This window comes from Paralichthys olivaceus, chromosome 9 (assembly GCF_024713975.1).
Source record: "Paralichthys olivaceus isolate ysfri-2021 chromosome 9, ASM2471397v2, whole genome shotgun sequence".
Lineage (NCBI taxonomy): Eukaryota > Metazoa > Chordata > Actinopteri > Pleuronectiformes > Paralichthyidae > Paralichthys > Paralichthys olivaceus.
This window is the reverse complement of record NC_091101.1, coordinates 13106260-13117209: the sequence shown is the minus strand read 5'-3', so window position 1 is coordinate 13117209 and position 10950 is coordinate 13106260. Positions and strand designations below refer to the sequence as shown.

The 10950-nt window shown below is 40.4% G+C and overlaps 1 long non-coding RNA gene across 1 annotated transcript; it reads right to left on the bottom strand.

Moving 5' to 3' along the window:
* Positions 1–282: 282 nt before the first annotated feature.
* LOC109643759 (uncharacterized) lies at positions 283–7173 on the bottom strand. Its single transcript, XR_011244019.1, has 5 exons — positions 7015–7173; positions 6757–6839; positions 6306–6422; positions 5384–5500; positions 283–4517 (listed from the first exon to the last, which is right to left on the bottom strand). It is a non-coding gene; the product is annotated as an uncharacterized lncRNA (long non-coding RNA).
* Positions 7174–10950: the final 3777 nt, after the last annotated feature.

Sequence of the window (10950 nt, the reverse complement as noted above, 5' to 3'; positions counted from 1 at the left end):
TGCATAGTTTATCTTCTGGAGGTTCACACTTTATCTTCGTTTCGTTCACTGGTGGATTCTGTTCTTTGTGTATTAACGCAGCATTTCTCTTTGTCCTCACATACTGATGCTTCCTGTTTATGTCCACACACAGCTAAAGAGCTTCTTAGAGCTTAACCAGACTGTCACAGTTTGAGGATCATCAGCAAAAAAAAGCACACACAGCCTCAATGTTAATGGTTTTAGTCAAGGCTGCTCAGAACAGAGCAGATAACAAAACACTATTGAGTGCACACATGTATATTAGATTAGATTCAACTTTATTGTCATTGCACATGTCACAAGTACAAAGCAACGAAATGCAGTTAATATATGACATACTTTTCAGTAGACTGACATTTCTGTATTAAAAATCTTTGTTTTATTGGTCTTATGTAATATTCTCTCAAATATGTTGGACTTTTTTCATTTTTTTTATATTAACATAACAACAATTAAACAAAACAACAACAACACTCAGTACAACATTGGTCTAGACAGTCTATACATACTTTTTAAGGTATTAGAGATTATAGGGTTATTTTTACAATGGCTCCTGGCTGACTTTAAGTCCTTGAAGGCCAAAAGGCCTAACAGGGAGCCTGAGGTCTGTGACTTTTCTAAACTCAGCAAATCAGAAGTATGTTCCTCCTTGACCCATTATGCTATACATCTTAAATGGGATGCCAGCTGATACCATCTGATGTTGGGAAGATCTAGACCACCCTTCCAACTGGGAAGTTGTAGTTTTGCTACTTTTAGCCTGGGCTTTCTCTTGTTCCAAATCAATCAATCAAATTTATTTATATAGCACGGTATCACAACAAACAGTTTTCTCAGGGTGCTGCACAAAAGTCCAAGATCTTAAGAAACACAAAATCCAACTAGTTCCACACCGAGCAAGCATGAGCAACAGTGGGGAGGAAAAACTCCCAGGTGGAAGAAACCTCCGGCAGAACCGGGCTCGGTGTGGACGGCCTCTGCCAGGACCGGTTGGGGTGATGGATAAAGAACAAGTAATATAGGGGAACAAAAGAAAATAGGGGTGGGGTGAGTCACAGTGTCTGGTCGAGTGCTTGAATCCAGCCCGGGAATCTCCACATGGACGTTAGCATGGTCTTCCAAGGGTGCGGTGGTCCCCCGGGCACTCCAAGGTGCCCTTGAGCAAGGCACTGAACCCCCCAATTGCTCCCCGGGCGCCTTCATGGCTGCCCACTGTTCCGCCATGTGTTCCGCCGTGTGTTCCCTGTTCACACGGATGGGTTAAATACAGAGGTGCGGTGGTCCCCCCGGACACTCCTGCCTCCCTCATGGTCCAACATGCGCAGTAGTAGGACCCATGGCTCCAAAGGTGGGAAGTCCTCAGGTGAGAGTGCTGGTGGCTGCGTGACCCTCCATGTCAGCCCTGCGACAGACCTGCGACCTCACTATGTCCATCCCTCATCAGGACCCGAGCCAGGACGGGCTCCGGAGAGCCGCACAGTGAGGACCAAGGAGGGAAGGAGAAGACCCAAGGAGTTAGAGATATGTAATAAGATATAACAAAATAGACCAGGCAGAGGGTGAAGAAGAGAGAATAAGATAGAAGGTGCTGGTTTCTGGTGCCTGATGGGTGATCCCCCAGCAGTGTAGGCCTATAGCAGCATAGCTATGGATGACTATGGTTCAGGGTTGAGCTAAAAGCTTTATCAAAAAGGAAGGTTTTAAGTCTAGCCTTACATGTAGAGACCGTGTCTGTCAAATGAAGTCACTCAGCCAGCCATTAAGCAGCTTCATCTGTAGGGGGTATAATAATCTTGGCAAAATATTCATTTTAATGATAGAAACTCTACCAAGCAATGACAAGGGGAGTAGAGCCCATCTGTCCAGGTCCTTCCTTATAGGAGGGGGTTAAAATTTGCCTTAAACATTCCCTGAAACAAAGGTGTGATATGAATACCCAAGTAGACAAAACCTGTTATGGACCATTTAAATGGGAATGAGGGTAGTGTGTCAATTATATCTCTAAGGTTTTCCCATTGGCATAGCTAAAGATTTTGAGAAATTAATTTTGTAACCCGAAAAACATCCAAACAAAGTGATTACATCAACAAGACGTGAAACAGAAGTTTCAGGCTCCAGCACATAAAGCAAAACGTTGTCTGCGTAAAGAGACATTTTATGTTGTAACCCACCCACATTTATGCCAATTATAAGAATAGAATAGAATAAGAATCTAATAAGAAAAGGTAGATGTGGAGAGCACCTTCACCTGCACCACAGAGCATCAGTCAGCACAGGTGAGATCTGTTAGCTGATTGATCCTCATGCTTGAAAAGGCAGCAGCAGAGCTGATGTCCTGATTCAGAAGAGCAATAGGCCTGTATCCTGAACATTCCTCTGGGGACTTTCCTTTTTTAAAAATTAAGGTGATATCGGCTTCTCTTAGTGTCTGGGGGAGGCTACCAGTGATGAAGGAATGTTCCAACATTTCCAAGAAGGGGTCTATAAGCACATCTTGAAATTCTCGATAAAATTCACTGCTCAGGCCATCAGGCCCTGGTGCCTTGCCTGACTGGAGGCCTTTAAGTGCTAACCTGGTGCTCCCTGGAGATGGGAGCATTTAATTCACGTTTTTGAGAATCAGAGATGGTTGGAAGGGTTAGTCTCCCTAAAAAGGATTCCATCCTATCCGAGACTCCCTGTGGTTGATCCGATTCATACAACCTAGTGTTGAATTGCCTGAAAGTGTTATTAATGTTTTTGTTATCAAAGTGGCGGCTGCCATTCCCATCTAAAATTGAAGGAATAACCTTATGTAATATTCGAATTTTCTGAGATACTGACTTTGGGGTTTTCATAAGCTGTAAGCCATAATCATCAAAATTAAAAGACAACACATATTTCACTCTCTGTGTAATGAATCTATATAATATATAAGTTTCATTTTTTTAATTGAATTATCAAAATAAACAAACTTTTCCTTGATATTCAAATTTATTGAAATGCAGTGTGGGAATCGGAGGGTGGCCGGTTCAATTCCAGCATGGACGGAAGTTGGAGAGGTGCCAGTTATGCCAGTTCCTGGGCACTGCCGAGGTGCCCTTGAGCACCCAGTGTTCCGTGTGTTCCATGTGTTCTCCAGTCACGATGTTCTCCGTTCACAATGGGTTAAATAGAGAGGTCAAATTTCCCCATGTTTGCTCGTGCATGCCGTGTGTGGGACCATGAAGAGGAATCTTAATCTTAGTTTGTCCAGTCTGGACTAATGTAAAAAACATGGAGGCCTCTGTAGAGAGGGTCTCCGCGATGTAAATATAAAGTATTTAAATATAAAGTATTTAAATATAAAGGGCCTTATCTGGGGTAAAGAAAACTACAATTCATACAATTTAGATGAAACGAACTAGTGAAAACTTCATGAGGATTATTCTACATGATATTTTTGCCAATAGATCCCTTTCACCTAAATCTTACACACTGGACCTTTCAGATCAATCAATAAATCAATCAATCAATTAGTTAATCCATCAATCGGATCGATCTGACAAAATTGTATCGGGCTCCTCTCCCCTAAAATGGACTCAAGATTTTGGAGAAAATTCTTAACAATGGCAGAGTTGCAATTTTTTGTTATTTCTGCTCTATTATGTTCCTCTGAACAGCTTTCTAGCATTTTGGACCAAACACTTAAAAATGTTTGTTTTATTTTTCTTCTGGCTTGTTGACTTTGAATTGTGAGATGTTTGGGCAATTCTTTCTTTGCCTTGATCAAATGTTTTTTAAATGAGAAAGATTCTTTTTCTTTTGCCAGTTCCATAAGAGCCGTCTTTAATCCTTTTATATTAACACTTAATATATTTTTATCTTTGTCTGGAACCATGGAATGGAATTGTTTTTCATTAATTTCTTTCAACCTTTCCCATAGTTGATTACGGGTCAGCTGGATGGGAAAGTTACAGTTTTTTGTAAATTTATGAAGAATACCATAATCTTTAAAAATATTTGATCCAATTGGTCCCCAAAACTCTGTGAACAAAAACATTGTAGGTATTTTAAATCTACTGTACCATTGCTTTGCTTTTACTAAAAGCTGAAACATGCATGGATCTTTAGTATTATTTTCTCTCTTCATACATGGGCTGTTGGATGAATACATAACAATATTTCCTCCTTTAGGTATTTTGCTCTGAAATTTTTGCTCTAAATACTCATCAATTTGTTTGATTAAAATCTCCTCTGTGTGAATTGTTAATTCAGTGGAGTTTTTCTCAGGATAATGTGGCTTCGGAACAAAAAACGTTTCTTTATATCCTTCTCCAAAAATACTACAAAATAAATGTTGATGATTTTTCTTTTCTTTACATTCGTTATTGTAATCCTTTGTGAAATCCTGGAACTGTGTATGAGTAATACATACATTTTCCCTTTGTTGAAAATAATTTTGGAAATTTAAATTAATTTTTAAATTGAAAGATTGTATATCAAAGTGGGGAGCATCTTGTTGATGGTCCCCATCCCTGGAAAAAAAAAAGTTGGGGTTAATTAAATCCACAGGTAAAAATCATTTGTTAAACATTAATTTAGAACATAGAACTAGATGAAGAATATCCCTTGTATGTTCTACCGCCCTGATTAAGATGCCTAACACCAGTTGATGTTAGGGACCATCAGAAGATGTTATGGGACATAACCACTTGTGAACCTTATTGTCATCGGTCTTTCAATCACAAGACACCCTCTTCTAAGGCTTTTAATCACAACAGTGTTCCAGGCCGAACCTGAGGGTACGCTGAGGCTAAAGGTAAATCTGACTGGCTGCTGGCCTGAATGACAGTACCATGAAAGTCATGTGGCCCGCTCAGTAGATCAGACATCATTTCCTCTACACCTTTTTAAACTGAACACCTACTGTCACAGGCAACCGAGTCAAAAGCTGCCCCAGTTTAGAACAGGACAAGATGGAGAATATCCCTTGTTTATTCTACTCTGTTTTATATCCAGTCTATGGTTTTACCACATAGGTCGCTCTAAGCAGGAAGCTGATCCTGCTTGTATCCATTTCCTGCAGGGCCTTCCAGCTGATCTGCCTTTTCTCTATGCCCTCCCATTTCATATATTATATTATTTAATTATCCATCCATTGTCAGCCAGTGTACAGCCAATGCATAACTTAAATTAAATATGAATGCACTTGGAGGTGTGTTGGATTACATCTTATTGAAACAACATTAACTTCCTCAAAGACACTGTGGCACGGCTGTTGTTATGAATCACACTGGATTGTTGACCTGTTTCTAATAAACTGGTGACTGCTTGTAAAATGAATGCTATGTCTATTCAATGCGTCTTCAAAAATAATCAGCATTTAGACACTGCTTGTTACCTTATCCCTCTTCTTCGGCTCTTGAGGGTGAGAATCAAAAGGTGGTCGTCTGGATCTTTTTGGATCTTAATGAAGTAGTTGAGGATATGAGGCTGTCCAGGGAAGGAGTCAGTGAAACTGCACAGAAATATTTGTCAAATATTAACATGTGTGGTGTTGTATTAATGTTAGTCGACATATTTCACAGTGCATGTTTGTGACAACCTGAATGAAGACTTATCCAAGTCAGTGAAAGAAATAACGAGAATGTATTAATCAAAATTTTGTTCGGCTTCGCCAAGTATAACCGAATTTTATTAGATGAAGTGTGTTAAAAATAATATATATCATTATTATTACCAGTAAATACATTATTCAAAATGACACGATAGTTTTGGATTTGCTTAAAACCATTTTTCCACATTTTTTTATTCCCATTTTTTATGGGAGCAGCAGACGTTCACTCACGTACCTTTGGGGTAAGAGCAGTGGCTTCTTAATTTAGAACATAGAACTAGATGGAGAATATCCCTTGTTTATTCTACTCTCTTTTATATCCAGTCTATGGTTTTACTTCATAGGTCGCTCTAAGCAGGAAGCTGATCCTGCTTGTATCCATTTCCTGCAGGTCCTTCCAGCTGATCTGCCTTTTCTCTATGCCCTCCCATTTCATATATTATATTATTTAATTATCCATCCATTGTCAGCCAGTGTACAGCCAATGCATAACTTAAATTAAATATGAATGCACTTGGAGGTGTGTTGGATTACATTTTATTGAAACAACATTAGCTTCCTCAAAGACACTGTGGCACAGCTGTTGTTATGAATCACACTGGATTGTTGATCTGTTTCTAATAAACTGGTGACTGCTTGTAAAATGAATGCTATGTCTATTCAATGCGTCTTCAAAAATAATCAGCATTTAGACACTGCTTGTTACCTTATCCCTCTTCTTCGGCTCTTGAGGGTGAAAATCAAAAGGTGGTCGTCTGGATCTTTTGGGGTCTTAATGGAGTAGTTGAGGATATGAGGCTGTCCAGGGAAGGAGTCAGTGAAACTGCACAGAAATATTTGTCAAATATTAACATGTGTGGTGTTGTATTAATGTTAGTCGACATATTTCACAGTGCATGTTTGTGACAACCTGAATGAAGACTTATCCAAGTCAGTGAAAGAAATAACGAGAATGTATTAATCAAAATTTTGTTCGGCTTCGCCAAGTATAACCGAATTTTATTAGATGAAGTGTGTTAAAAATAATATATATCATTATTATTACCAGTAAATACATTATTCAAAATGACACGATAGTTTTGTATTTGCTTAAAACCATTTTTCCACATTTTTTTATTCCCATTTTTTATGGGAGCAGCAGACGTTCACTCACGTACCTTTGGGGTAAGAGCAGTGGCTTCAACGAGATGGTCGATGACATTTCTTCTCCCCTCTCTGGAACTTGTCTGCTACTGTCCGTCTTAGTGAGGGCAACAAAAGTATAAGCAGATGAACAAACTGTAAGCTCCCGGAGACTTCGAGCTTGGTTGTCCTCTGTGTAGTGATTCATTTTGTTGACAACACCTGAAGGCAGCACCAATTAAAATAAGTTTCATTTTTGGTGCCGTCTTCAGGTGGTTCAATCATCACTATACCTCTTCTCCACTTTACTATATCACTGTTGTTTCTGTTCATTTCCTTCTGTCGTCAGATTAATTAGTCTTTACTTTCTTCTCCCTCCTGTCGTTCCCCTCCCTTTCGATTTGTTGACACTGAAGGCAGCACCAAGGAAAATAAGTTTCGTTTTTGGAGGCAGCACCAAGGAAAATAAGTTTCGTTTTTGGAGGCAGCACCAAGGAAAATAAGTTTCGTTTTTGGAGGCAAAACCAAGGAAAATAAGTTTCGTTTTTGGAGGCAGCACCAAGGAAAGTAAGTTTCGTTTTTGGAGGCAGCACCAAGGAAAATAAGTTTCGTTTTTGGAGGCAGCACCAAGGAAAGTAAGTTTCGTTTTTGGAGGCAGCACCAAGGAAAATAAGTTTCGTTTTTGGAGGCAGCACCAAGGAAAATAAGTTTGGTAAAATAAGTGTCGATTTTGGTGCTGTCTTCAGGTGGTGTCAACTAAACAAAACACCACAGAGTTGTCTGACAGAACTTTCTTTTGGTAGGCCCTGGGACAATTTCCATAGATTCTTAAAAAATAGATTAGTTTGAACATTTCTTATCTTTGATCTACTCTTATTTTTCCTCTATAGCATTTCCATCATCTGGACATGGAGGCAAATGGTAATTGGTTAAAATTAAAGATTAAGTAAATTAAAGACATATATATATATGAACACTAGGGCAACAACGCTAACTGGAGTCAGGAGTTATAAAACCAGTCAGAGTCCAGCCAATGAAACAAGGCTGGAGGTATGTCTTAGATCCACTGTGATAAAACACACTGATATTTTCTGAAGAACGACAGGAAGCATTTGCTGTGAACCACATCTCAAAAAGCCTGGTTCACAACTCATGACAAAAGTCTTAATTAAAATGATGCACAATGAATAATTGGAACAGTTGACTCCAAGGACGTTTGAAGGATTGATGGATGGCTTGGTCTGACATGTGACTGGTTTAACTCGCTAACAAGAGTGACCATTCTCTTGTGTAAACTGCCACCTTGTGGATCAGTCTCTCCATACAATGAGCTGCCCTTCAGGGGCTGGCTGCTCCACCAGGTGGGAGCAAAGACAAGCGAGAGCTCAACGACTCCAGAGCTGCTTTCACTTGCTCCCTTGCATTAACTCTCAGACTACAATATGGTATAGAAATACATCATTTGACCACATAAGAGTGAAAGTTTCATGCGAAATAAGGCAAAATGCAAGTTGCCATGTTCACCATGCAGAACAGATGTACCGCAAGCCCTGAGCACATGGTGGCGCTGTCTACCCAACAAAGACAGACAGAGAAGAGCGGATGATGAGTTATCATCTGTGTGGTGACAAATGTTTGAGCGGAAGGGGGCAGCCACACCCAGCGGACGAGTGTGGGTTTAAAATGAGACCTGTTCTGATTGACAGTAGACAAAAATCGACCAGAGGTTTGTAGGCTATTGATATATTTACTTTTAATAAGTATCCATTCATATTTATTTCTACGTACGAACGCAGTGAGAGTCGGTTTGACAACACACAGTTTATCCTCCAACCTGCTATCACAAGTACATTGTCTTTTCATCCAAACATGAACCAATGAACTGGCCTGTCAGAGGCTGCTCGGCCACATCTCCGCTGAGGTGTATGGAGGCTACTGTTCCCACTATGCTCTACCTTCTGAGATGTATAGTTTTCGACAGCTTATGTAACACATCAGCTAAACAGAGGAGACATTTCTGTGGGTGCGCATGTGCACACGTGGGTTTCAGGGTGTGCAATATCGGTGTTTTAGAGGGTTGAAGGTGTTGGCAGGGGCAAGTCGCCAGGTCAGAATGCCACGACCTATCTTTGTGTGCGTGATGTGGAAGATGTCTGTGTTTGTGTTGTGACGTGCATGAATTCCGGGTGTGCAGGTGTGCCTGTGGTTGCTGTAGCCAGGGTCAGTGTGTCACATCCTTTAGAGGGGTCTCCCTGAGAGGCGACCACTGGTTAACGGAGCTCGACAGGTGAGAAATGTGGTTGATGACTCAAACTGTAGAAATTTACAAGGCAATAATGGACATGTGATGCTGTCCTTATTTTCTTATACTGGGACTCATTATAGCTTGCTTATGTTGCCTTCTGTCTCTAAGAAGAGATCTGTACTTTATAGTCAAGTTTTAATGCTGATATGTTTGCTTTGTGTCTGATTTGTAGTTTTTCTTTTCATCTGTCATTCCTAGACAGCAAGAGTTTGTTGTTAAAGTGAGTCTCTCCACAATGTGGCCGACATGCACAGAACCAACCAACCATCCTCTCTGAACTAAGCACTGTTCCCACTTCCTTTGTGGGGCTTTTGTTTGCTTTCTCCCCGTTCCTTGTCTCTACTCTTGTTATTTCCTCTCATCTCTTGTATCTATTTCTATCTTCTTTGATTCTGTTTTTCCAGCACAGTGGAAGAAAGGATCGTAGGTATCCATAGCAACATGTTTGTGTGTGTGTTTTGCGAGTTGAGTGTGTGTGTGTGATATGTGTGTGTAGCCTCTTGTCCGAGACACAATGTGGTAATTACCCGAGCTTACCTCTGCGCTAATTAACCGTCGCCGTGGTAATTGGAAGGGTCAAGTGAGCAGGACGATTGGCTCACCTTCCTGCATCCTCCACCACCCTCCTCTACCATCCAGAGCTCCTTTTCTCCTCTGCTGACAACTTCGCTACTCCACCTTCACCCCTGTATTTCCCCCCTCCTCTTCCCCTCCTCTTCCATCACCTCCCCTCTTTTGCCATTTCTCTTTTTCACACCTTCCTCTCAGCCTCCTCGCACTCACTTTATTACAAAAAACTCCCAAAAACATTGCTCTCGTCTCTCTGTGAGTTTTCTTTATTTTGGTGTTGTTTTGGGAGGGAGCATAATCACAAGATCCTTGGCTACCAGCCCTTAAAAGCCCCCCACGCCTGCCCGCCTCCTCCTTCACTCGCTCCACCTGATTGGGCCGACTGACAGCTGGCTGCCAACCAGAGGTGGAGCTTTTGACCTTCACAGCCTCCAGGAGTCCACAGCAGTACATGATTGACTTACCTGGAAATGTTCACAGTCACCTAGAAGGTGTAGCTGGCGGTGAGTGTTTGCTCTCTTATTTTAAGGACATTGTGTGCATGTTTCTGCCATCAAATTAAACAAACATTTAAACCATATTTTTTCAAGATAAATTTGATACTGGATGGACTTTGACATTTGTACATCCACCTTTACCTGCTGTAAAGCTTTATGATGCTTTACGCCCTCACTACCTGCTCAGCAACAAATAGCAGAGCAAAGATAGTGCTGTGTCCAGTGTTGTGTTATGAAGAAAAGGCCCAGACCCTGGATCTTTGGAGGCGATCTCCAATTACTCTGACAGAAAGATCCATATATCAAAATCCTCCAGTTAGTTGTTTACATAAATGAAGCCCCTACACAAATACAATAACAGAAATATGTTACCATACTACACAATAACCTTAAGCTAGTGAGCAAACTTTAAAATGTAATAACAGAGACGTTAAAAGGCGGTACAAGCACAATGTCAAGTACCTCTCCCATGGAGAACAACAACAAAAAAGGGAAAGTTGAAGCAACATTTGTCACAAATGTTCCACATGTTGACTTTAGAGGCTTCGACATGTCAGATAATCACTACTTACACAGGTTATGTGTAAATATAACATTAAGTAGTACAAATGTTTATTGTCACACTATAAATGGCATTGTTACACAAGTAAACACATTGAAGCATTTAACAGCCGATGATGATCTCCTATGCCTTTAAGTTGAAAGAAAAGTGCTAGTTTATCGTAGACTTAAGTCATATGGATAAATAGGTTGCGAGGAAACAACTGTATTACCATTTAATTTAAATGAATCAACCAATGTATAACTTTGTTTTATAAACAGACTGCATACAAAGAGAACGTATTCCAGAGTTGCAT